This window comes from Babylonia areolata, chromosome 3 (assembly GCF_041734735.1).
Source record: "Babylonia areolata isolate BAREFJ2019XMU chromosome 3, ASM4173473v1, whole genome shotgun sequence".
NCBI lineage: Eukaryota > Metazoa > Mollusca > Gastropoda > Neogastropoda > Buccinidae > Babylonia > Babylonia areolata.
The window spans coordinates 38,882,489-38,908,711 of NC_134878.1; the positions used below are offsets into that span (position 1 = coordinate 38,882,489).

The following is a 26,223-nucleotide window of genomic DNA, read 5'->3' on the forward strand; positions in this document are numbered from 1 at the left end:
TTTAGTGGTGGTCTGGACGCTAGTCATTCGGATGAGACGATAAACCGAGGTCCCGTGTGCAGCATGCACTTTGCGCACGAAAAAGAACCAACGGCAACAAAAGGGTTGTTCCTGGCAAAATTCTGTAGAAAAAATCCACTTCGATAGGAAAAACAAATAAAACTGCACACAGGAGAAAAAAAAAGGGGGTGTGTGTGTGGCGCTGTAGCATAGCGACGCGCTCTCCCCCGGGAGAGCTGACCGAATTTCACACAGAGAAATCTGTTGTGATAAAAAAGAAATACAAATACAAATCTTAGTATTCAATATTTTATATATTTTGTGTGCTCGTTATATCTTGGTTTGTTGTTGGTAACAGTAATGACAGTGAAAAATGAAATCTCGTACCTAGAACACTCAGGCGTACAGTGTTGTTTCATTCAATGAAGGGAATAGAGTAGTGTTTCCCTACAGCTCTTAAAGGAAATCACACCATAGCAAAAACAGTCACAGGGTGATTTCAGTAAACATTCAGTTTGAATGGCACCTTTTATGCCTCCGTAACAGGAATGACATCATATCTAGGGACACTAAATTTAATTTGTGTTTTCATAATTAGGCGAAAAATAGTGAACAATTCTTAAAATCATCATGTTTATGATCATGGGTTATCTATGAGTAAGGGAATTCATGGCAAAAATTGAAATATTCATACCTTTTCGTTTTTACACTTACTGCAGCCTACAAAAGTTGTCCACCTGTGTGGGGACAGTCATATTTTAACCCCTCCATACCACACATTTTCTACAAGAAAATGGTGGAATATCAAGTTTCTATACTTGTCAAATACTGACTGATAATGTATTAATTCAAAAACAGTAATAATGATAGCCAGGTGCATTCATGCAAAACATCTATATATGTCAGTAATGATCTGGGACAGGAATTACACCCTTTTTCTGAAAAAGACCTAAGTAGCGTTTAAAGTGAGATAAATCGCATTGACATGACGATGGAGTCTCCTGTCGGTCCGACGGATGAGTAGGCAGGCAGGCTTATCTGCTGGTGTGTGTCCTCATATGGGAGAAGAAGCCGATTCTGGATGCGCAGCACTTCCCACAGGTGTTGCAAGGGAAAACGTCTCCAGAAGTTGAGTCATGCTTCCTTCGCTCACGCTTCTCCTTAATGGCCAGCGTTCTCTTATTTTCAAACGTCTTTATGCCACTAGAGCACAGCATCCTCCAGCGACAGCGGTCAAGGGCATCAGTTTCCCAGGAAGTGATGTCTATGTCACAGGCTTTGAGGTTTGTCTCCAAGGTGTCCTTAAAGCGCTTGCAGGGTCTTCCAAGTTCACGCTGGCCTTCCTTCAGCTGGCCATACAAAAGCATCTTCGGGATCCTGCTGTCTGTCATGCAGACAATGTGTCCTGTCCAGCGTAGCTGGCACTGGATCAGCAGGCTTTCGATGCTGGGCAGGCCGCTCCTCTCTAGGACCTGGAGGTTGGAGACCCTGTCTTGCCACTTTATGCCGAGGATCTTTCGTAGGCATCTCTGGTGAAACTGCTCAAGTTGTTGAATGTGACGGCGACATGTCGTCCATATTTCACAGCAGTGCAACAAGGTGGTCAGCACAACAGCTCTGTAGGTTTTCATCTTGGTGCTGAGCCTGATGCCTTTGTTGTTCCACAACCTGTTGTTGAGTCTGCCAAAGGCGGAGCTGGCCTTGGCGATGCGCAGCGTCACTTCTGCATCAAGGGCTCCGTTGCTGCATAGGGTGCTGCCCAGGTAGCAAACTTGTCGACTGACTTGATCTCTGTGTCATCGATCTCGATTGCAATTGGGGGTGAGGCACTGGCGTTCTGTGAGCTAGCTGATTGGTACATGTACTCGGTCTTGCTGAGGTTGATGGTGAGTCCAAAGTGCCTGCAGGAGGTTGACAACCTGTCCATAATGAACTGTATGTCCTCATGGGTGTGTGCAGCAAGCGCGCAGTCATCAGCGAAGAGAAACTCTCTCAACAGTGCCTCAAACACCCTGGACCTGGCGTGGAGTCGCCGCAAGTTGAAAAGTTTGCCATCTGTGCGAAACTGAATGTAGATGCCCCGGTCACAGTCTTGGAAGGCGTCAATCAGCATGGCAGAGAAGAGAATGGAGAACAGTGTGGGTGCCAGGACGCAGCCCTGCTTCACTCCATTTACCACAGGGAACGGATCCGACATGTCAGTATTTTCCTGTACTCTCGCCTGCATACCATCATGGAATGACGCAATCAGCTGGATTAGGCTCTTTGCGCAGCCGAACTTTAGGAGGATCTTCGACAGACTATGGCGGTTCACCGTGTCGAAGGCCTTAGTCAGGTCTACAAAGACAATGTGGAGCTACTTGTTCTGCTCAGGCACTTCTCTTGCATCTGGCGTATGGCAAACACCATGTCACATGTTCCCCTGCCTGAGCGGAAGCCGCACTGTGCTTCAGGGATGACTGTGTTGGAGACATGGTCAACCAGTCTGTTCAGTATGATGCGGGCGAAGATCTTGCCGGCGATGCAGAGGAGAGAGATTCCATGGTGGTTATCGGAGGATGTTTTGTCTCCCTTCCGTTTGTAAATCTGGACAATTGAAGCATCCTTGAAATCCTGGGGGACCTCCCTGATAAAATATTAACACATAACACTACCCACAACATCATTCTGCGCAGTCCCATCATTCACAAACTACTTGAACACGCTCCTGCTGTCGGTCTTTTCATCCAAACCGATTTTAGCTCACAGTCATATTGATGTAGGCTGCACTCGCATGAACAGCACTCGTGTTTTGACGGTAAACATAAGATAATTTGGACCAACTTATGCATTTTGCACATCGTCTTACTGCAAACATGCAGTTGCCAACACGAAAGTAGGTAGCCCTAAACAGCAGATAACTGAAAATACTGGTTCAAACTTGGAGAGTTCATTACGATTTATCTGTGCCAGAAAGCCGTGATATAAAGAAATAAGAAGTTGGTGCAGGAAAGCAAGGATATAAAAACACGAACTAAGGGAAAAAAAGCAAAAGAAATGAAAATGACTGAATTATACGCAGAAAATATTCGGCTTTAAACATTTCAAAATGGGGCTTTGATACATGCAGCGCAAGGTACTCGTTTTAGTGTTATAACGTCATTGGTAGTTACGTTTTTCTCGGCATTGCAAAAATCACCTCCACATAGTCAAGTTGCATCTTGTTGGAAAGCGAGAAACATTCTGCAACTAATTGTAGTGATAGAAAGGTCATTAGATGTTAAATGGTAAAGAAATAATACGAAAACGCATATGCATTTGGCTTGCTCTGCTATCATTTAACTGGCAGACTTCCATTACGGTAGATCAGGCAGATAGTGCACTTCAGGAAGCACAGACAGGTCAACAAAGCCCTATGGAAATGGACGAAATAGTGTCCAAGCTTTCATAAACTCTAACTGATCATTTACCTCAGGCCACCTTGCATCATTTAACCTCCAGGCCCCCTAAAAGGGGTCAGCTATATGTTCCCCCAAATTTTCTGTCAGCCAGATCTAAGTTCACACAGGAATATATTCCACCAGGTGTACGTTCCCACAGATCTATGTCCCCCCAGGTCTTGGACCAGTCTTGACTACTGTTGAACATGACCCCAAAGTGCTCAGCTTGCTTTATTTTGTCCCATCTGTCCATTGTTATGCCATGGCAGGTGTTTGACCGCTGCTTGACCACAACTGGCTACTGCGGTACACCAACTTCAACTTGTTTCACGTTGTGATGGTTATGTATTATTGACATGTCTTGACAGGATTTGACCATTAGCTAGCTGGTCATTGTTGACTGCTGTTGTCCATTACTGACCATTTATTGCTGCTGCTAACTACTACTGACCACAACGCAAAAATATTGAGATTGCGTTCTATGTTTGCGCACTATTATGGCTTCCTGACCACTACAGACCACCATTGATCACTGACCGCTGCTGTCTTCTGACCACCACCGACCACTTCTAACTACTGACTGTAGACTTCCATACAACAAAGAACAAATCTGTCCAGGTTCTGACTGTTGTAATCTGCTGTGAGTTCCATCACAAAGCCGCCGGAAGTGTCTTACGACCGGTATAACAAACAACTAATCAAAATAATCTACATCTTCCTTCTTTAAATAAAATGAAATCTTCATTAACATTCTTCATATCTATATGCACACATATTTTGCTGCTGTTGTTGTCCAAATCAAACCAAAATAATTGTTCTTTAAGTTGTTGTTTTTTCCTTACTATCTCTCTCTGAGAAGGCAAGAAAACAATAACATAAGAACACTAAAACAACAAAATAACAAAATAATTTTAGTAGAAAACTAGAATAAACAAGATTATGAAGACACACTTTTCATCAAGAAAATCAGTATCAATTATTGTCAAATTAAAAAGATACAAAGTGTCCATCACTTTTTAGACGCTTTCAAACAGGATCTTCTGTGGAAAAATATGTAATGATAATAAATATTATGTGTTGGACTAAAGCCCAATGTCAACGGTTACAACACGTTATCAAAGTTCACAGGTATCTTGGGTTTGGTCTCACGACTCTGCCGGAGCGGGTGACGACTGGTGAAGGCGGGGCCAGGTTCTGGTCAGCTGCCTTCTGGGACAGTGCATATGATGGGCCAACCCTGCATGGGCTGTTAGTGGCGGTGGAGATATGCTGTGGGGAAGGGAGAGCAGGCAGGCGGCTGTCACACTTTGGGGAGGTAGGGGTTTGTGGGAGTGAGGGAGGGGAAGGAGTTTGGGGAGGGGCAACAGCTCGTGGCGGTTGGGCTGATGTCTGGCCGTGATGGGTGGTGTCTGTTGCCCTGTTTTGCTTTTCTTTGTTGATTTGTGGGTCTGGCCCGTAGATGGGAGGGTGGCAACTCGACTGTTGGCTGTGCAGGAGTGGCTCACTGACTGGAATCAGATGTCGGTTGCGTACATAGTCAGTTTTGTTTGAGGTAACCACATATGATCTGGGAGCATCATGATGCGATTTAACTGTAGTGAGGCGTTGGAAGCCTTTGTCTGTCTGCATTCTGATAACTTCACCAGGTTGCAGTGGTCTCAGGTCCCTTGCAGCTTTGTCATGGGATTTCTTTTGTTGTTGACGTGCATTCTTGAGTTCCAGAGATACCTTTGCAGTGTTCAGAGACTTCGGTTTGAGCAATTTTGTCGAGGTTGGAAGCGTTGTGCGGGTTCTCCTGGACAGTAAGCGCTGGGCAGGGGAGCCCATGCTGTCCCTGGGCGTGTTTCGTAAGTTGAGAAGCCCAAGCATGACATCGGAGTGATCTGTCTTGCTCTTTTCCAGAGGCTGTTTTGCTTGTTTGACAGCATTTTCAGCCAGTCCATTGGACTGAGGGTAGTGTGGACTGCTCGTGAGATGGGTGAAGTTCCATTGTTTGGCGAAAAGTTCAAACTCTTTGCTCGTAAACTGTGCACCCCTGTCAGACATGAGTTTTTTTCTGGAATGCCGTGTGTGGCAAACAGCTTCTTCATCTTGTTAATGACTGAACTAGATGACATGTTGGGGAGCAGCTCAAATTCAAACCATCCAGAGAATGAATCTACCACTACCAGATACTGGTGGTTGTCCCACTCAAAAATGTCAGCTGAGAGATTGGCCCAAGGAAGTTCAGGGACTGGATGATTGATGAGCGGCTGCTTCTGTTGGTGATTCTTAAAGCTGTTGCATGCAGAACACTGGGAGACTGCATTCTCAATGTCTTTGCGCATCTGTGGCCAAAAAACGACATCACTGCCCAATTTCTTTGTGCGTTCTGGACCCATGTGGCCTTTGTGAAGGATGGTGATGTAGAGTGATTGTAGAGACTTTGGGACAACTGCTCTTTGTCCTTTCAGTATGATGTCGTTTTCGATCACCTGCTCATCCCGGAATGGGAAGAAAGGCTTGATTTCATCTGGCAAAGCACGCACATGGTCTGGCCATCCTTTTCTGATGACGTTGGCAAGTTTCTGCAAGGTAGAATCTGCCAGAGTCTCATGCTGGAGCTCTCTCATTCGTGAAGGGGAAATCGACAAGACTGTTATGACGTCGTAGTCACAGTCATTCTCTTCTGGATGCTCATCACTACATGCTCTTGATAGTGTGTCTGCTATGAACAATTCTGTCCCTTTTTTGTAGATGAACTCCAGGTTGTACCTCTGAAGCTGGAGTAACATTCTTTGGAGTCGTGCAGGAGCAGCATGGAGGGGCTTTTTCACAATGGAGATCAGGGGTTTGTGGTCAGTCTCAATTGTTACCTTCCGTCCGTATACAAAGTCATGGAATTTGTTGCAGGCAAACACAGCAGCTAGCAGTTCCTTCTCGATTTGGGCATACCGAGTTTCAGCATCAGTAAGGGCTCTTGAAGCATAGGCAATTGGATCCTCATCCTGTAAACAGGCTGCCCCAAGGCCATTTTGGGATGAATCGACTGACAAGACGACAGGCTTTGCTGGATCAAAGAACTTTAGGACTGTTGGGCTTGTGAGATCATCTTTCAGTTTCTGGAATGCCTTCTCATGAGTATCAGTCCAGCACCATACAGTGTCCTTTTGAAGGAGCTCTCGCAGAGTGGCCGTTTTCTCACTGTAGTCCTTGATGAACTTGTTCAGGTAGTTTGTCATTCCCAGGAAACGTTGGAGGGCTGTTTGATTCTCTGGTGCTGGCATGCTTTTGATTGCTTCCGTTTTCTCTGGATCAGGCTTCAGTCCTTCGGATATGAACATGTGACCCACGAATGTGACACTTTTGGCCCTGAACTGGCATTTCTCCAGGTTCAGCTTCAGCCCAATTTCTCGTGCTCGATTGAGAACTATCCTGAGGTTTGCATCATGTTCTTCAGTTGTAGAGCCCCAAATCAGGATATCATCAATGATGATAGTGCATGGGTAGCCTTCAAACAAGCGTTCAAGGGCCTGCTGGAACACTTCACTGGCAGTGTTGATTCCAAAAGGCATGCGAAGGAACCTGTATCTGCCGAATGGTGTGCTGAAAGTGGTTCATCGAGAAGATTCCTTGTTCATTCTGATTTGCCAGAATCCAGCTTTTGCATCCAATGTGGAAAACACTTTTGCATTTCCAATGCGTGAGGCCACATCATTTGCTGTGCGCATGGGGTAATGTGGTCTTTTAAGAGCTTTATTCAGGTCTCTGGGGTCCAGACAAATCCTGATATCACCATTTTTTTTTTCAGCAGCCACCATTTGTGATACCCATTCGGTGGGTTCAGTTTCTTGAATGATCACGCCTTTCTGCATCATATCGTCAAGTGCATTCTTCACCTTTTTTTCCATGGCTTGGGGAACCTTTCTGGCAGGTTTGGCAACAGGGGGCACACTGGGGTCAATTCTCATCACATATGTGGGAGGGAGCGTTCCCAGCTGGTCATCAAACAAATCAGCAAACTCATGCAGAATCTCCTCTCTGAAGGCACCTTCGTCATCTGTGTCCACCTCATGGACGCTCTTGTCTAACTCAATTAGCCCTAGCCGTAGAGAGTCATTCAACCCCAGTATGGGAGCAGCTTGTCTGTCAATGACCTGAAAGTTTATCACTTCAGAAATGTCACCGATTCTACAAAGGAGGTCGACGGTGCCCAAAGTGGAGAAGCGCTCTCCACCATAGGCAATCAAGTTCACAGCTTTTGCTTTGTTGATGATTTCTTTGGCTTTGACTTGCTTGAAGTGCTGCAGGGGTAGCACGTTACACTTAGCACCAGTGTCGATTTTAAGATTGATGTCTCGGCTGTTGATCGATGCAGTGCAGTGTATTTCATTCTTCGCAGAGATGTGTGTGACGCCATGTATTTCCCACCCCTCCTCATGTTCATTGTTGCCTTCACTGCCATCATCCAGTACAGCATTCACAGTTCTTGTCAGTGGCCTTCTCAGAGCCGACTTGCAGACTTTTGTGAAATGATGCAACTTGGAACAGAGGGTACACTTTTTTCCATATACCGGGCATGCTTCTTTTCTAAGCAGGTGGAAGTTACCACAGTACATGCATTTTTTTCATTGCTTGGTGCATTCCTTTCCTTGAAGGCCCTTTTGTGTGCAATGGCATTGACTTCATGTTTTTCTGTTACTTGTTCACTGTGTTTCTCTCCAGCTTCATGTATCTGGCACAGCTGAACCGCTTTGTGAAGAGTGAGATCTCTTTCTTTCAATAGCTGTTTTCGCAAGGACTCCTCCCGAAACCTGGAGGGGGTCAGGCTGGTGTTCTCTTGACCCTCTCCCGGGAGGGTCACTACCTTGTCGTGGTCGGGAGGCTTAGTGGCCAGTGATCGAGCGAGCTATGTTGGCGGGGGCATCAGTGCTTCTTGGGGTTTTGCTGCTCTGGTCCCAGGTCTTAATTGACAGCCTACATAGCCATCGTAGCTGTTAGGGCTGAATAAGTGGTGGTTTTTGTACTGATGCCCCTGATAGGGCTTCCCATGCCGAACAGGTCGTGAGTGAGGCCCAAACTAAACGTGACCCACTGTCCCTTTCGCTATTCTCTATTCTTCTTTTTACCGCCTCTTTTCTGTCCTCAGCTCCCCATCAAGCCTTCTTTTCCACATTCTCTTTTGTCTGCGGCCTTCTTCAGGCCCGCCGTGTTTGCCGTGCGGCGCGACCTGTGATGGAGGGGAATGAGATCCTGGGGATTGAGAGAGCACGCTGCTCTCAACACATCCCTTTGGCTCGGACCTCTCCTAAGACAGGCGGCACACATTGGCCCGTGTGTGTCAATCGGCTACCCCTTCGTGGGGCTGGGTCAAGACTGGCAGTTTAGAGGCTAACGAAGGTAACCCCCGTAGTGCTCGGTTCTCTGTCCCCGGGAGCTGGGCATGATCGGAGGGGAGCACGTTGGAGCTAGGCTGTTGGTCGTATATCCCTCCCGAAACCTGGAAGGGGTCAAGCTGGTGTTCCCTTGACCCTGGCCCCTAAGTTGGACCCCATGGTGGGTGGGTAAGGGAGGGATGAATTTACATTTTTTTTCAACATGAATTCCAAACAATTACACCCCCCTAACTTTGGAAAAAGACGACGACAAGGAACAGACAACTCAGACTCAGATTCAGAGGTCGTTGAGACCTCTGGATTTTGGCCATCGTGGCTTGTGATGGAGGGCGCTGATGACGACAAGCCCTTGTCGGCTCTCAGCCCCTTCGCTATCCAGAAGGGCTTTCAGTGTCTGGCAGGATCACTGAAATCCATCAAGAGGCTGAGGAGCGGAGCATTTTTAGTGCAGACAGAGTCCAAAAGGCAGACACAGCTCCTTCTCAAGGCGACCACTTTCGTGGATAGGGCGGTGAAGGTTTCCCCTCACAAAGGTCTCAACTGCTCAAAGGGGGTCATCAGATGCCTGGAGTTGAAAGGTGTGTCTGAGGCTGAAATCAAGAGGGAGCTGTCCTCTCAGGGAGTGACCGACGTGTACAGGGTGACGGTGAGGAAGGGGTCAGACAGAGTCCCGACCAACACTTTCTTCCTCACCTTCTGCTGCCCGGATGTCCCCAAGGACATTCAGGTCGGATACCTGATGGTTAGTGTAAGCCTATATACGTGCCGTCCCCTCTAAGATGTTTCAAATGCCAGAAATTTGGACACGTGAGAGACCGATGCAAGGAGGAAGGGGCGTGTGGCACCTGTTCGAAGGCGGCGCACCAGGGCGATTGCGTCAGTCCAGCCCGGTGTGCGAACTGCGGAGGTGGCCACCCGTCCTCATCGAAAGACTGCCCCGCCTGGAAAAAAGAGAAACAAATCCAGAAGGTCAAGACAGAACAGAAGATATCCTTCTTTGAGGCAAAGAAACGGGTGGAGGCTGCGTCGCCTAAGGCGTCTTACGCCTCTGTCGTCAGACCCAGCCTCCCTAAACCTGGAGGGGGTCAGGTTGGTGTTCTCTTGACCCTCTCCCAGGAGGGTCACTACCTTGTCGTGGTTGGGAGGCTTAGTGGCCAGTGATCGAGCGAGCTATGTCGGCGGGGGCATCAGTGCTTCTTGGGGTTTTGCTGCTCTGGTCCCAGGTCTTAATTGACAGCCTACATAGCCATCGTAGCTGTTCGGGCTGAATAAGTGGTGGTTTTTGTACTGATGCCCCCGATAGGGCTTCCCATGCCGAACAGGTCGTGAGTGAGGCCCAAACTAAATGTGACCCACTGTCCCTTTCGCTATTCTCTATTCTTCTTTTTACCGCCTCTTTTCTGTCCTCAGCTCCCCATCAAGCCTTCTTTTCCACATTCTTTTTTTCTCTGCGGCCTTCTTTAGGCCCGCCGTGTTTGCCGTGCGGTGCGACCTGTGATGGAGGGGAATGAGATCCTGGGGATTGAGAGAGCACGCTGCTCTCAACACATCCCTTTAGCTCGGACCTGTCCTAAGGCAGGCGGCACACATTGGCCCGTGTGTGTCAATCGGCTACCCCTTCGTGGGGCTGGGTCAAGACTGGCAGTTTAGTGGCTAACGAAGGTAACCCCCGTAGTGCTCGGTTCTCTGTCCCCGGGAGCTGGGCATGATCGGGGGGGAACACGTTGGAGCTAGGCTGTTGGTCGTATATCCCTCCCGAAACCTGGAAGGGGTCAAGCTGGTGTTCCCTTGACCCTGGCCCCTAAGTTGGACCCCATGGTGGGTGGGTAAGGGAGGGATGAATTTACTTTTTTTTCAACATGAATTCCAAAAAATTACACCTCCATAACTTTGGAAAAAGACGACGACAAGGAACAGACGACTCAGACTCAGATTCGGAGGTCGTTGAGACCTCTGGATTTTGGCCATCGTGGCTTGTGATGGAGGGCGCTGATGACGACAAGCCCTTGTCGGCTCTCAGCCCCTTCGCTATCCAGAAGGGCTTTCAGTGTCTGGCAGGATTGCTGAAATCCATCAAGAGGCTGAGGAGCGGAGCATTTTTAGTGCAGACAGAGTCCAAAAGGCAGACACAGCTGCTTCTCAAGGCGACCACTTTTGTGGATAGGGCGGTGAAGGTTTCCCCTCACAAAGGTCTCAACTGCTCAAAGGGGGTCATCAGATGCCCGGAGTTGAAAGGTGTGTCTGAAGCTGAGATCAAGAGCGAGCTGTCCTCTCAGGGAGTGACCGACGTGTACAGGGTGACGGTGAGGAAGGGGTCGGACAGAGTCCTGACCAACACTTTCTTCCTCACCTTCTGCTGCCCGGATGTCCCCAAGGACATTCGGGTCGGATACCTGAAGGTCAGTGTAAGCCTGTACGTGCCGTCCCCTCTAAGATGTTTTAAATGTCAGAAATTTGGACACGTGAGAGACCGATGCAAGGAGGAAGAGGCGTGTGGCACCTGTTCGAAGGCGGCACACCAGGGCGATTGCGTCAGTCCAGCCCGGTGTGCGAACTGCAGAGGTGGCCACCCGTCCTCATCGAAAGACTGCCCCGCCTGGAAAAAAGAAAAACAAATCCAGAAGGTCAAGACAGAAAAGAAGATATCCTTCTTTGAGGCAAAGAAACAGGTGGAGGTCGCGTCGCCTAAGGCGTCTTACGCCTCTGTCGTCAGACCCAGGACGGTGGACGTCGCGGTCCAGACGACGTCCACAGGGACGCAGACGGACGACGTACCCACCTCGTTGGAACCGTTGGCCTTGGGTGGAGGCGCCGTGTCCACCCCTTCCCATCCTGTGCGGCAGTCCTCAGGGGCTGCTGGGCGGGAGCGGAAAACCTCGGGCGGAGGCACGTTGTCCGCTTCCCGCCCCACCCCACCGCCCGGCACCCCTCGCCCCGCCTCTCGTCTTCCTGGCCCTTGGGCTGGCGGAGGTGGCCAGAAACCCCCCGTACCTCCAAAACTCAAGGAGGGGAGGGTTGCGGCCTCGGCGTGATCGGGAGGGGCCGAGGTCGTGGATATTCCGACTTGGTCAGAATCAGAAAAACTAATTTCTAAAAATAAGTACTCCATCCTGGCCGACCTTGAGCCACCGCAAGCAGAGGAGCAGGGGGTAGCGATGGAATAGGCTGCTGCTTTATTTTTTTTTAACCTTCTTAATGGCAGTGATCCACTGGAACATCCGGGGGTTTTACGCCAATTTCCAGGAACTCCAGCTGCTTTGTCGTGCTTTGAAACCTTCAGTGCTGGCGCTGCAGGAGACTGCAAAGAGATGGCAAGGTTTTATCTCTCTCTGGTTTTAACTCCGTTTTTAAACCCGCTCAACCGAAGCAAGAGGGATTGACGGGAGGTGTCGCTCTTTTTATTCGCAATTCCCTTTTATACAGTACAGTTCTTTTAAGCACCCCTTTACAGGCGGTGGCAGTCAGAGTCACACTTGAGAAAACCATCACTGTCTGCTCTCTCTACCTTCCTCCTTCCATCTGTGTTCTGAGGCAGGACCTCATGAACCTGGTCGACCAGCTCCCACGTCCGTTTTTACTGTTGGGCGACTTCAATGGACACTCCCCACTCTGGGGAAGTGAGATGACATCAGCCCGAGGTCTTCTCTTGGAAAACCTTCTTTCCGACATGGACTTGTGCTGACTTAACGACAAGTCTCCCACTTACCTTCATCTGTCCTCTGGAAAGCTCTCGTGTTTAGATCTGTCGGTCTGCGATCCATCGTTGGTCCTGGACTACGAGTGGAAAGTGCACGACGATCTGCACGGGAGTGACCACTTTCCTGTCGTCCTCCGCCCCACAGATGGAGAAGGTGACTCTCTGCCTGACCGCCTGAACTATGACAAAGCAGACTGGAGTATTTTTACCATGAAGATAAGAGCGGAGCTGCAGGAAGAAACATTATTGAAAAGCAAGGACCCGTTTTTACTGTTGGGCGACTTCAATGGACACTCCCCACTCTGGCTCGGATCTGACACTCTGACTCGGATCGTTTTAGACTGCGCCAAAGCAGCAGTCCCATCGTCTACCTCCAAGCCTCGGGTGCCTAGAACGCCCTGGTTCAACGCAGAATGTCGGGAGGCCCGTAAGTCTCGGAAGAGCAGCGATGCGTCTTTCGGAGACCGGAGACCGATAGCGTTCGAACCCATCAGCAGCTGAGGGCGAAAGTCAGGTATGTTTTTAAAAAGAGCCAGAGGAAGTCATGGAGAGATTTTTGCTCTTCCTTAACCTCCAACACACCCAAGAAGAAAGTGTGGAGGGTTTTAAAAAGAATTAAGGGCAAAAACGTATGCCCAACCTTTCATCATCTTAAACTTTCAGACGCTCTGGTCACAGAGAAGAAAGCAGTTGCCAATTTGCTTGCCTCCACAGTTGAACAGAACTCGAGATCTTCTAACAAATCTGCTCGGTTTCTTAAAACCAAAAACCTGTCAGAAAAAACACCATGTAACTTCTTTTCCGACAACACAGAGAATTACAACCTTCTTTTCACAATGAATGAACTTAAATCTGCCCTTCAGACCTGTACGGATTCCTGTCCAGGAATGGACGAGGTCCATTATAAACTCTTAAAGCATCTTCCCCAAACCTGTCTGGACACCCTGCTTAAAGTTTATAACCACATCTGGGTCACAGGCTTCTTTCCACCCTCCTGGCGGAAAGCCCTCATAATCCTGCTGCCGAAACCGGGAAAAGACCCCTCGAACCCCTCCAACTACCGCCCAATAGCACTGACCAGCTGCATCTGCAAACTGATGGAGAAGATGGTCAACGGTAGACTGATGTGGAAACTAGAGACTGACGGCCTTCTGGCGAAAGAACAGTGCGGTTTCCGCAAGCATCGCTCTACCGTTGACCATCTGGTTCGTCTGGAAACCACTGTAAGAAATGCCTTTGTAAACAAACAACATGTGGTGGCCATATTTTTTGACTTGGAGAAAGCTTACGATACCACGTAGAAATTTGGTATTCTCTCGGACTTGCACAAGCTCGGGTTCCGAGGACACCTGCCTCAGTTCATCCACAATTTTTTACAAGACAGACAATTCCAGGTGAGACTCGGCACCACCCTGTCCGACATTCACGAGCAGGAGCTGGGTGTCCCGCAAGGGAGCATCCTGTCGCCGGCTCTTTTCAGCATCAGAATTAATGACATCGTTCAATCCGTTCAGAAGGGATCGGACAGCTTGCTGTTCGTGGATTTTGCCTTATATGCAACTGGCAGCACGTATGCCAACATTCAGCTCTGCGTCAACAAAATCCAGTGTTGGGCAGAGGAGAATGGCTTCACATTTTCGTCCTCCAAAACTGAATGCATCCATTTTCATAATTTTCGCCAGTTCTATCCGGACCCTGAAATCCGTCTGGGAAAATCCACCATCCTGGTGGTCAAGGAAGCCAGATTTTTAGGGGTCGTCTTTGATCAGAAGCTGAACTTCCTCAGCCATATTAAACAGCTGAAAGTATGAACTTCCTCAGCCATATTAAACAGCTGAAAGTATCTTGCCAAAAAGCCCTGAACATCATCCGAGTTGTGGCACACACGAACTGGGGTGCTGATAAGAGAACTCTCTTGCACCTCTACAGAGCCCTGGTCTGGTCCAAACTGGATTATGGAAGTGTAGTATACGGCTCGGCCAGACCGTCCTACCTGAAACTGTTGGACCCTGTACACCACCAAGGGCTCCGTCTCAGCTTAGGTGCTTTCCACACCACCCCTGTGCACAGCCTGTACGCAGAGGCGGGGGAACCACCTCTTTCCAACCGCAGACTGAAGCTGACCCTGAACTATTATTTGAAATTGTTTTCGGAACCTACAAACCCTGCTTACGACGCTGTATTCAACAACCCTTTCGATAAGAAATTTACAGACAACCCAAGCTGCATACCTCCTCTCGGACTCCGCATTCAGCCGCACTTGGAAAATGCCGATTTGGATGTCGGTGGCATCTCAGATTTCTCTAAGTTCCCTGACAGCCCCCCGTGGACCTTTACAACACCTGAGGTCCGATTCGATCTGGCCTCGTACCGTAAGGACACCACCAGTTCTCTGGCCTACAGAACCTACTTTTCGGAACTGTGCCACAAATTCCCCACCTTTCAAGGCATCTTCACTGACGGTTCCAAGTCAGAGGACGGAGTCGCCGCATCTGCGTTCTGTCCCGCCTTTCCTGACCGGCCCTCAACGGAACACATCCTGTCTGACAGCTCGGTATACACCGCGGAACTGACCGCACTGGTCCTGGGGTTAAAAATGGTTCTCTCTTCCAAACAGAAGAGATTCATGATCTTTTCCGACTCCTTATCAGACCTGGAGGCGATCGCCTGCAGGAATATCACTCATACCAAACTGCTGGAATTTTATGAAACTTTTACTCTCGCACCGAAGAAAGGATACGAGGTTGTGTTGGCCTGGGTTCCCGGACATGTTGGCATTCGTGGTAACGAAAGGGCGGACCTGCTGGCCAGGAACGCTGTAAAGAAAGAATTGTCCAGATCCTTGGTACCCTATACAGACATGAAGCGGAAGGTCAATACTTACGTTAAGGATCTTTGGCAAGAGAAGTGGAACACCCAGACGGACAACAAGCTCTTCCAGATCCGTCCGGACCTAAAAGAGACCCTCCCTTCGGGGGTGAAGAACAGAAAGGAGGAATCTGTGCTGTGCAGACTGCATACGGGGCACACTTTTTTTACTCATTCTTACTTGTTGAAGGGGGAGGAGGCCCCTCGATGCGTTCCCTGTGACGAGCCTCTCACCGTGAAACACGTGCTCCTTGACTGTTGGGATCTGCATGACGTTAGACGCAGACATTACACGGCGGTTTCTTTGAAGACTTTGTTTCGTGATGTCCCTCCGTGGGCGCTGATGGACTTCTTAAAAGAAGTGAACCTTTTTAACCAGATTTGAAGGTTTTAAACTATGGAAGTTTTTTTTTAAACTTTGGAGTGGAAAGTTTGAAGTGGTGACTCGTTTTAATTGGTTGGTTTTTTTTTAGCCTTGTAGTGGTAATTGACGCGGCGATAGCCTTGAGATGGCCCTAGTGGTCGGCGAGGCTCTAAGCACCATAATTTCATTTCATTTCATTTCATTTCATTCTGTAACTTGAACCAGTAACGAATGCAATTACACAGCGGAGTTAATTATGATTGGATATCTATTCATTTCTCTATAAAGTAAATCATTAGGTGTGCGCCTATATACGCCGATAAACTTCTTTAAAGCAAATAAATGAACTTTTTCACACTGTTCAGCTGCTCTATGCAATTCCCAAATTTCAGAACCACATGCCACTGTAGGCTGTACCTGAGCATCAAACATGTTGTCAGTGTTGTTGTTATTATTGTTCTTCATATTGTTCTTGTCGCTATTGTCATTGCTGTAGTTATTTTTGTGGTTGATGTTGTCATCGTTCTTACCTTTTTTCCCCTTGTTCTCCTTCTTGCTATTTGTTGTTTCTTTTCTTGTTTTCATTGTTATAATTATCATTGTGTTGTAGTGTGCAGGTAGTGTCACTTACTCCACCCCCACCCTGTCCCCCCTTCCCTTCTCCATCCCTTCACACACTCCCCTTCCCACCTCCCTCCATCTCATCTGCCTCACCACTCCTTCCGCGACTCATTCTTTGAGGTTGACTCATTCTTTGAGGTTGCGTCGCGCCTTGCCCTCCTCCCCCTCCCCCCTCAGGCCTCCCTTCCCCTCTCCCCCTCCCCCGTGGTTCTTTGCCCAGTGATGCCAGGCTGACGCCGCGCCCCTCTCCCCCAAGACAAGGAAATTTAGATTAAAATCTGCAATAGGTCCAAATGTGGGCAACAAATGTTTTTTGTTGTAATTTGAATGAGTAGCAGCAGTGAGTATGGTGACCCAAATCTACCGCTCCACCCCGATTCTTTCTCGAGAAAAATGACGTCATATTTCGCAGTCATTCTTAAGAGATATTTCCCTTACTCATGCAAAAAACTGAGTCAAGTTGCAACTTTTTTGAAAGCTCATGTTGAGTCCCATAGCTATTATTAGAAACGCATAAAAATACACATTAATCACAGGCGATTATCATTAATAAACATGTAAACAGAGGACTAAGAAATTGATCTAAATCAGTGACGTCACACAAATCTTCAGAGAAGTCCATCAGTGATGGTGCCGGTGATTTTGCACCGGTTTCACTTCCTGAAGTTTCCATAGCTGCAGAACATGAAATACTATGCTGCTACATCGCCTGGGGTCACAGTCTGTTATAAAATTGCATATGTGACTGTGAAACAAAGCATCTGGGACTGGCGGAAGATAGTATGGTATGGACAGGGACGTCTCAAGTGAAAAGACGACACTCAGTTCTTCGGACTCATTCGACAGGAATATCAGCCCACAACTGCATCTGCAGATAAACACGCATACAGTTGGATTTAACTGCGGCTGAAGTTATGGGAAGTGTATTAAAGGTGGCTCTTGACACTTTTTCATAGAACCGTTTGTAGCGAAGGGTATCAAAGCTGTCGGCGGGGCTGCACTAGTACGCTCAGCAGCACAGATGACTTTATCAATAGATGCTTTGCTTAGAAATATATTAATCTTGCTGCTGAAAGATTTCCTTGTCAAGAAGTTTTCTTTTTTCAGTGCCATTGTTTTGCCATTGCCAAACAAACATGAGGTCGTGTCAATATGTAATTTTAACTGCAAACAACAGTCAACAATTTAGCATCGCCTGCTACAGCCACTGAATGTTTCTTATTTGATATTTGTTTACTCTTCCACCATGTGTCCGACCTGAAGGCGATGTCGTGGGACATAGGGCTGGTAATATGCAAGAGAAAGTCAGTATCTTTCCTGATAACAGTGGGTGTTTTATGCAGACCGGACAGCAGTCTTAACAATTAGATTATCCGCATCCCCATCACAGTGGACTGTTCTTTGTCCCTGGCTTTCTAACATGTTACTCACCCATCATGATAAAGCATTGTTTGTTGATCGGGCTGGCAAGAAAACATCCTTTCTTCGTTGACACATTCAGATATGGTCATTTCAGCGGTGAAATTCACTGCCATGCCCACGATTCATGCCTCGCCGAATCCTTACCTATCAAAACAGTGATGCAGTGAAATGTCTTTAGAGGAAATCTTCATACATGGTCATGGTGCAGACTTCATTGAAAGTTGAACCTACCTGCTATTACAGTCAACGCAGAAGTGATTCACCATCCAAGGCATATTGTCGCTCACCATCCAATAGCCGAGTAGTTAAAGCGTTGGACTTTCAAATTAAGGGTCCCGGGTTCGAATCTCGGTAATGGCGTCTGGTTGGTAAAGGGTGGAGATTTTTCCTTCTTCTTCGTTCGTGGGCTGCAACTCCCACGTTCACTCGAATGCACACAAGTGGGCGTTTACGTGTATGACCGTTTTTACCCAGCTATGTAGGCAGCCATGCTCCGTTTTCGGGGGTGGGTATGCTCTTATTTCCATAATCCACCGAACGCTATCATGGATTACAGGATCTTGAACGTGCGTATTTAATCTTCTGCTTGCGTATACACACGAAGGGGGTTCAGACACAAGCAGGTCTGCACATATTTTGACCTGGGAGATCGGAAAAATCTCCACCCTTTACCCACCAGGTTCCGTTACCGAGATTCGAACCTGTGACCCTCAGATTGAAAGTCCAATGCTTTAATCACGACTATTGCGCCCGTTGGAGATGTTTCCGATCTCCCGTGTCAACATATGTGCAGACCTGCTAATGCCTGAACCTCCTTCGTGTGTATACACGCGCAGAAGATCAAATTCAAATACGCACGTTAAAGATCATGTAATCCATTTCAGCGTTTGGTTCGTTGTGGAAACGAGAACATACCCAGCATGCACCCCCCTCCCCTCTAGGCGCTATATAAGTATCCGTATCATTCATTTATTTAGCCGTAGCATTGGGATCTCGGTACCTCTTGCTGTTGTCCAGACGGCATCAGCAAGGCATGAATTTTGTGCTTGTTCAAATATGCCAGGGGGTGCCACGAAGGTTATATCTAAACAGGTGTTGCATGTCCTCAGGTGTTCCACTTGCTACTGAAAGAAGCCGCTGAAACAGGAGCTAAGGACACACACGGAGACACAGACAATCGAACACCGGGTTGTAAAAACGACGACGAAACAATAACAACATTATAAACAGCACGTTGAACAAGAATAAACAAAAGAACACGAACGTTAGGCACCAGTTGTAGCGGCAATCGTAAGCGGTGAAAGTGAGTCACGAATCTTAACTTGCCGACACTAGCCCTGGTGTTAGCCACGAACGTTATTGACGAATGTTATCATCGATAACGATAACTGTTGTCATAACTTTTGTTGGTGTTGATGATATAGATTGTTTGCCTGCAATTTCTTGCAATCCCACGCTTTCTCTACCTTTACGAGAAAGCGCGGGGTTTATAAACGTGTGGTCGTTTCCTTCACGAATCTTTGTTTTCCCATTATTGATTACTTGCTGATGACAATTTTTTTTAAAGTTTGATATAAAACACTTAAAACAAAAATAAAATAAAATAATCACTATAAACGTATCAATAAAATGCACTTTGGAACTGCGTCAGGCAAAAATAGTACTGTTTAAATAGAAAGGTCTTCAGAGAATATTTTGAAAGAGGCTGCGGGAGTAGAGTGTGTATAATGTTAAATGGAAGTCTGTTTCAGATACTTGGACACTGAAAGGAAAGGATATATTGGCCGAAGGATTTTGTTCTGACTGTGCGATTATCAGCAGAACAACGGATTTCAGCTTCATTTTCTCTTACTGCGTTCGGACAGATCCATCTACGCTACATCACATCTGACAGGCAGATGCCTCCTGACCAACAGCATAACCCAAAGCGCTTAGTTAGGCTGAATGCATGCACATATGTGTACCTATCAGAGTGGATTTCTTCAACAGAATTTTGCCAGAGGACAACTTTTGTTGCCATGGGTTCTTTTTCAGTGCTCCAAACGTGCTGCACACGGGACCACGGTTTCATGTCTCATCCGAATGACTAGGCGCTCAATTGATTTTCCAGTCAAACTTTGTTGTTGTTGTTGTCCCTTGCTTTGAAGGTTTTCATTTTTCAAATGAGAAAAATCATCATTATCATTACCAGAAATTTGCACAGTTTACACCACTGTACAAGAAGTATAGCATTAACACAAACTACAGCGGCACTTGATTTGCAAGGGTATTCTATTTCATAACATACAGAGAAGATAAAATATAGATATATGTAATCAACAGAAAACAACAATACAGCAACAACAAGAAGAAAAAAAAGAAAGAAAAAAAACAGCAGAGAGAAAACGAGAAAAAACACAACAGACGGTTCATCGCACAGTCAACAGTACTGAGAAAGTATCATGGTCAGAGAAAAAAAAAAAATCCACATATCTAAACACCAGTATTCATAGTATACATACTACTACATACTGCACATACATATATTTTCATCGACAGCCATGTTTATAGATTCTTCAGTAGCAGTATAAGTTGTGACAAGTGTTAAGAAGTATTCTTAATTATTGACTGATATGGAAGCCACTTTGTTTTAAAACTATGTATGTTTATTGCCATTATAGCATTGTGTTCTTCTATTTTGTAATGTGAAGAAAGATACCATTCAAATGCAGTCAAATCCGGTGTGCAGTTTTCAAATATACAATTATACATTTTTCCAAGGAGTATGAATAAATCAAATACTTGGTCTGTACGTCATAAATAAATCAATCCAAATAATGCAATATGTTTGTTTAATTTCATGTTTAAACATACCACACATTTTGCTTTCAATAATTCTTCGAAGTTTTTTTCCAGAATCGTTGAGAAATGCTGCACCCCCAGAATATAATATTATGTTCAATACTTTCTCTTCCATGCAGAAATCGCAGTAGTTATCATCTTTGAATCCCATTTTTTCCGGTCAAACTTGGGAGAAAGGGCGAGAGCATGATTCGAATCCAGACCCTCACGGACACTGATTGACTGATATGGATACTTATATATGGCGCCTGCGCTGTACAAACACGGGGTCATTTGCGCAACAGGCTGCCTACCTGGGTAGAGCCGACTGACGGCTGCCACTGGGCGCTCATCATTCGTTTCCTGTGTCATTCAATCAGATTTCATGCACGCACACATACACACTCAGAGACATGTAACATTTTACGTGTATGACCGTTTTGTTTATTTACCCCGTCATGTTGGCAGCCATACTCCGTTTTCGGGGGTGTGCATGCAGGGTATGTTCTTGTTTCCATAACCCACCGAACTATGGATTAAATGAACTTTAACGTGCGTATTTGATCTTCTGGGTGCGTACACACACGAAGGGGGTTTTAGGCACCAGCAGGTCTGCACATATGTTGACCTGGGAGATCGGAAAAATCTCCACCCTTTACCCACCAAGCACCACCGAGATTCGAACCGGCGACCCTCAGATTGAAAGTCCAACGCTTTAACCTTTCGGCTGTTGCGCCTGTATTGGTGGATGACCGTCTTAATCATTCTGTCATTTTCCTCCAGAACAAAGGAAATTTCGAGATGGGGTGTAATGGCGCAGAATGATATATCAGAGAGATATTCAAAGCCAGTGTCTTTGAGAGATGAGCAGCTGACTGAAGAGAGTTTGTATGAAATCCTGGACAGTCTTGTTAATGAAACGAGTACAAAGATAAACCATCAGTTCTGGTGAAGAATGAAAACAGAGTGGATCTTATCTTACCTGTCTTTTTTCTTCTTCTAAAATTCATATCTTGTTTATATCGTGAAAGGATTGAGTAAGACAGCCTTGATGAAGATTCTCTGTGAAATATTCCAAACTGTCATACCAACCCTCTGGCGTTAGATTTCTTTCAGTCGGATCTCAACTGAATATCCACATATTTTTTCAACGTTGTTTAGGCTATGAAATGATGACAACTCTGCAATACAACCTGCGTTCCCATATTTATGATAAAAAAATAAAATATTTTTAAAAAGGGGAAAAAAAGCCTTCGGAACATCCAATAAATGATCGATCACTGTACAACTGAAGCAGAAAGAAGAAATGCAGCGTTCCTGCAACTGACCGTTAATTCCATCACCATCCTCCCACCGCTCTACACACGCCTTCCCAACTGTCTCCTCCCAAAATCCTATCGATCCTCTGGCAACGCCGGTAATGTCTGCACATAAGCTCGCTCTGGCGCCCCCTTCATCAGAACAATCGGCTTTACCTCGTATCTCTCTTATGCTGAGCGGAGGTTCTGACACACTTTTGTCTTTCAGTCTTTGTTTTATTTGGTGTGTGTGTGTGTTTAGCTTAGTGACACACACAGTGTGTGAAGGCAGTTCGTGCGCGACAGCGTGCTTGCGAGAATACATGCGTGCTGTGCTGTGTCTGTGCCAAAGCTTGTCTCGGCTTCTGTTTCGAGTCTCCACATTTGCAGTTTCCGTGAGGCTTTACTGGAGGAAGATGTGTGTCTAGCTGTGAGATAAATATTGCTGCAGTTAAAACCAGGCCTACCAAACTCCTGCAAGTCACGATACGGTGCGTATACAGCTAGAAGAGCACTTTCCAATTGCAGATATTGCCACAAAAACCTCGAGTCAATGAAAACTGTGCTGCAGAATTTAATCGTATGTGCTGGTGAAAGCTGGATAGCTTGGATCTGTGTCAGTCTGGGTCTGTCCACGGACAGGCGTCTCGCAGTAACATCAACACTAAACGAAACACCACTTCCAAAACAACGATATCCTTCAAGTTCACGTGTGAGTTACGTTTCTCGGGACAATTTCACAGAGCATGGTGGACAATGGGGTGGTGAATGTACAGTGGCTCCCAAGTGACGGAAAGGTCATGAGTTTCAGAAACTGATCTCGACGAATTTTGCCTATCAAGAATCGACACTTATTCCAACTGATTTTTTAACAAAAGAACAGAAAATGACTATTTACTGAACTGCTCAACTGTACATGTGTGTCTATCTGTCTTGCAGTCAAAATTTTCACTCAGCTCAGTTGCATTGACACATGCAGAGTTGGGGGTGGGGTGGAGGGGTGAGGGTGGTCTCTTTTTGGTCAGGCCCACATTGACGTCACAATTGTCTCTGTCCAGTGTTGCAACAGCCCGACAACATATTGTTTCGGGTTTCCGACCTTGCACACGTCAAAATGACAGTGGTAACGATGTATCATTAGCCCTTCCGTCACCAGATGATTTGTTCATCGTTATCTTCCCGTTTTATCACGTTTTGTCATTTGCACACTGGTATTATTTGTATTTGTATTTCTTTTTTATCACAACAGATTTCTCCGTGTGAAATTCGGGCTGCTCTCCCCAGGGAGAGCGCGTCGCTACACTACAGCGCCACCCATTTTTTTGTATTTTTTCCTGCCAGCAGTTTTATTTGTTTTTCCTATCGCAGTGGATTTTTCTACAGAATTTTGCCAGGAACAACCCTTTTGTTGCCGTGGGTTCTTTTACGTGCGCTAAGTGCATGCTGCACACGGGACCTCGGTTTATCGTCTCATCCGAAAGACTAGCGTCCAGACCACCACTCAAGGTCTAGTGGAGGGGGAGAAAATATCGGCGGCTGAGCCATGATTCGAACCAGCGCGCTCAGATTCTCTCGCTTCCTAGGCGGACGCGTTACCTCTAGGCCATCACTCCACATTATGTGGAGCTGCGCGCGCGCGTGTGTGTGTATACATGCGTGAATATGTGAATGTTAATGTCGCGCGCGTGTATGTGTATACACATGTGGATATGTAAATGTTAATGTGTATTCACATAAGATTATCTACTTTTAAGATCAACATACACCCACACACATGCGCACGCACGTGAGCGTACACGACACGGTGATAACTTCAAGCATTTTCGAGTGTTTGTCGAACTTGTGTAATATCAGACAAGTGAACAAGCGGACCGCCGAATTTCCTTAATGTCGGTCGAGTATTCTTTATGTTAGACTTGTGAAAGTAGGATGACTACATTGTCGAACTGCTGGTTGGCTGACTAGTGAGGAGGAAGGTGGCAAAATGGTTAAGACTCTGATCTGCGAAAGATCGTGAGGGTTTTGGTTCGAATCCCGCTCTTGCCCTTTCTCCCAAGTTTGACTGGAAAATCGAACTGACCTTTTGGATGAGACCAGGTCCCGTGTACGCGGCACGCACTTGGAGCGCTGAAAAAGAACCCATGGCAAGGAGAGTGTTGTCCTCTGGCAAAATTCTGTCAAAGAAATCCACTCTGATAGGTACACAGATATATATATATATATATATATATATATATATATATACATGCACTCAAGCCCTGACTAAGCACGTTGGGTTATGCTGCTGGATGTGGTGTAGCGTATATGGATTTGATCGAACGCAGTGGCGCCTCTTTGAGAAACTAAAACTGACTAGTATAATGCTCCGGTCATTCTGGTCATGAATATACACAATTATTAAAAATGAAAAAAAAATGAAAAAAACACTGCACAATTGGAAACCAGAATCAATTTTTCTTTGCAAGTTGAAGAAAGCTGTACTGCAAAACTCTTTAAAAGAATAGCTAATGTAATAGGCCTTCAGGTGACCATAACCCCCTTGCCCCAGCGGAGGGTGGGTGGGTAGGTTATTGTGTTTTCCTGAAAGTTTGAATAATTCGTCTTCTAAATATACCTGTCTGCCAAAAATGTATCACGGCATGAATATACAAGGGTATGACTAAAAAACTCACTTTTTTGTATTGTTGCGAAAGTGTGTGATCAACAAAAATGGTGCGTTGTTATTAAAGAAGTATTCTATTTGGCCAATATTAGGTTTGTAGTGCTGCATATTATAATTGTGTAGCCTTTTACTATCACGAATGACCAGCTAAAAGGTACCCGAGCGCCATAAACGTTATACTACTGACACAAACTCCACAATTTCAAGTTTCGCGTCACCGCAATTTACAACGTTTTATTTGGTGAACAAAGCATCATCAGTAATGATCCATGCGTTCATTCACTCCACTTACATCAGCAGGGGAGTCGGGGTGGGGGGTTGGGGACTTCACATTATCTGCTTTGTAGTTTGTTAAGTTTTTCTGTCCATACGTACCGGTCCATAATTACCAGTCTCATATAACGTTACTCGTCGTTTCAGAATCCAGACAATGTTAAAAAAACCCAAAATAAAGAAACAAAAAAAACCAACAACAACGAAACACACCCACAAAAAAACAAATACCAATTACCTCTTTGCAGTTGCGAAATATGTGACCAACACAAATACAGTCAAATGTAAAATTTGACTCTTTGTCATCACTATCGAAGTACAGAAAGGATCACCGAGTTGTTCATGTGCACTACCAAACATTGCCGTCTTCCATTTTTTGCCATCAAGAACCTCGCATATTAATAGCATACTTTTTTTGCACCTTTTATGTGGACCTTAAGATGCCCACTTGCGTCCTCGCAGAGTTCCTATGCACCTGGCGAGTCTTTGAGAGAGTGTCCCAGAAGAAATAACAAACAATAAAGAGTGGTAACTCTCTCCATGTACAAGGTACACAACCTCAAGTCCCAGGGGTCTCTCCAGAACTTATAACACTGATGTCGGTTCTGATGGCATGGTTGTTGTGTTTCCCGGCCACAAAGGATTCAGTCGAGCCACCGGCCCAGATGCCCAACTGAGTGAAGATGTCTCTGAAGCCTGTTCCTCCCATGAGTTTTCCCAGAGTACCAAGGAAAGTACAAGTGAAGTGAAAGACACCAAGACATGCCTCATTCCTCTGGGACTTTTCACTTTGCCATATGGCTCTCAGTGCTTTCCTTGCAACTACAAGATCAAACGTGACAAAGGCATACACCTGACCCGGTTGTCTTGTTAGGTTCAGTGACACCTGCAGACCGTGTTGCACTGTTTATACTGTCTATGACAGGATGAAGAACAAATTGCATTCAGTCAACTAGTGACTGCTCATGCCCATTGGCCAGATTCGTTTCAATGAGTGACGCCAATCCTGCTAGTTCTGTAGTGGGTTGCTCATAGAAGACCGTGTATCTGGTCAGAATATGCATGAATCTGGACATAGTAGCATAATTTGCAGTAAACTGAATGGGGGCATGACTGGCGACTACTTTGAGTACAGGCTCTACATTATCGTTTGTGAAACATGGCTGGAGGTCTTGAGGCTGAAGGCTGGGTGGGTATGTCCCGTAAGGCTATGCGTCACTGAGCACCAGTGTCTGGGCGTGGTTTTCAGTTTCTTGGCACTTCTTGAATGGCAATTCCATGTGCTGAATGTGTTGTGCCAGATCCTAATCCTGTCTCCTGCAAATCTACATTGTCTCCGCAGGAGGGAAGAATCACGTTATCAGGACACTTGATTTCTGACTGCAAGCTGCTACTTCAAAGTCC

The 26,223-nt window shown here is 46.3% G+C and overlaps 1 protein-coding gene across 1 annotated transcript in view; it reads left to right on the forward strand.

The window, feature by feature from the left end:
* Positions 1-22,250: 22,250 nt before the first annotated feature.
* Positions 22,251-26,223, forward strand: part of LOC143279976 (glutamate receptor ionotropic, NMDA 3A-like) — a 184,825-nt gene continuing 180,852 nt past the window's right edge. Inside the window, exon 1 of the mRNA XM_076584373.1 lies at positions 22,251-22,375. The gene's annotated coding sequence lies outside the window, so the exon portion shown is untranslated. The remainder of the gene's footprint in view (positions 22,376-26,223) is intronic.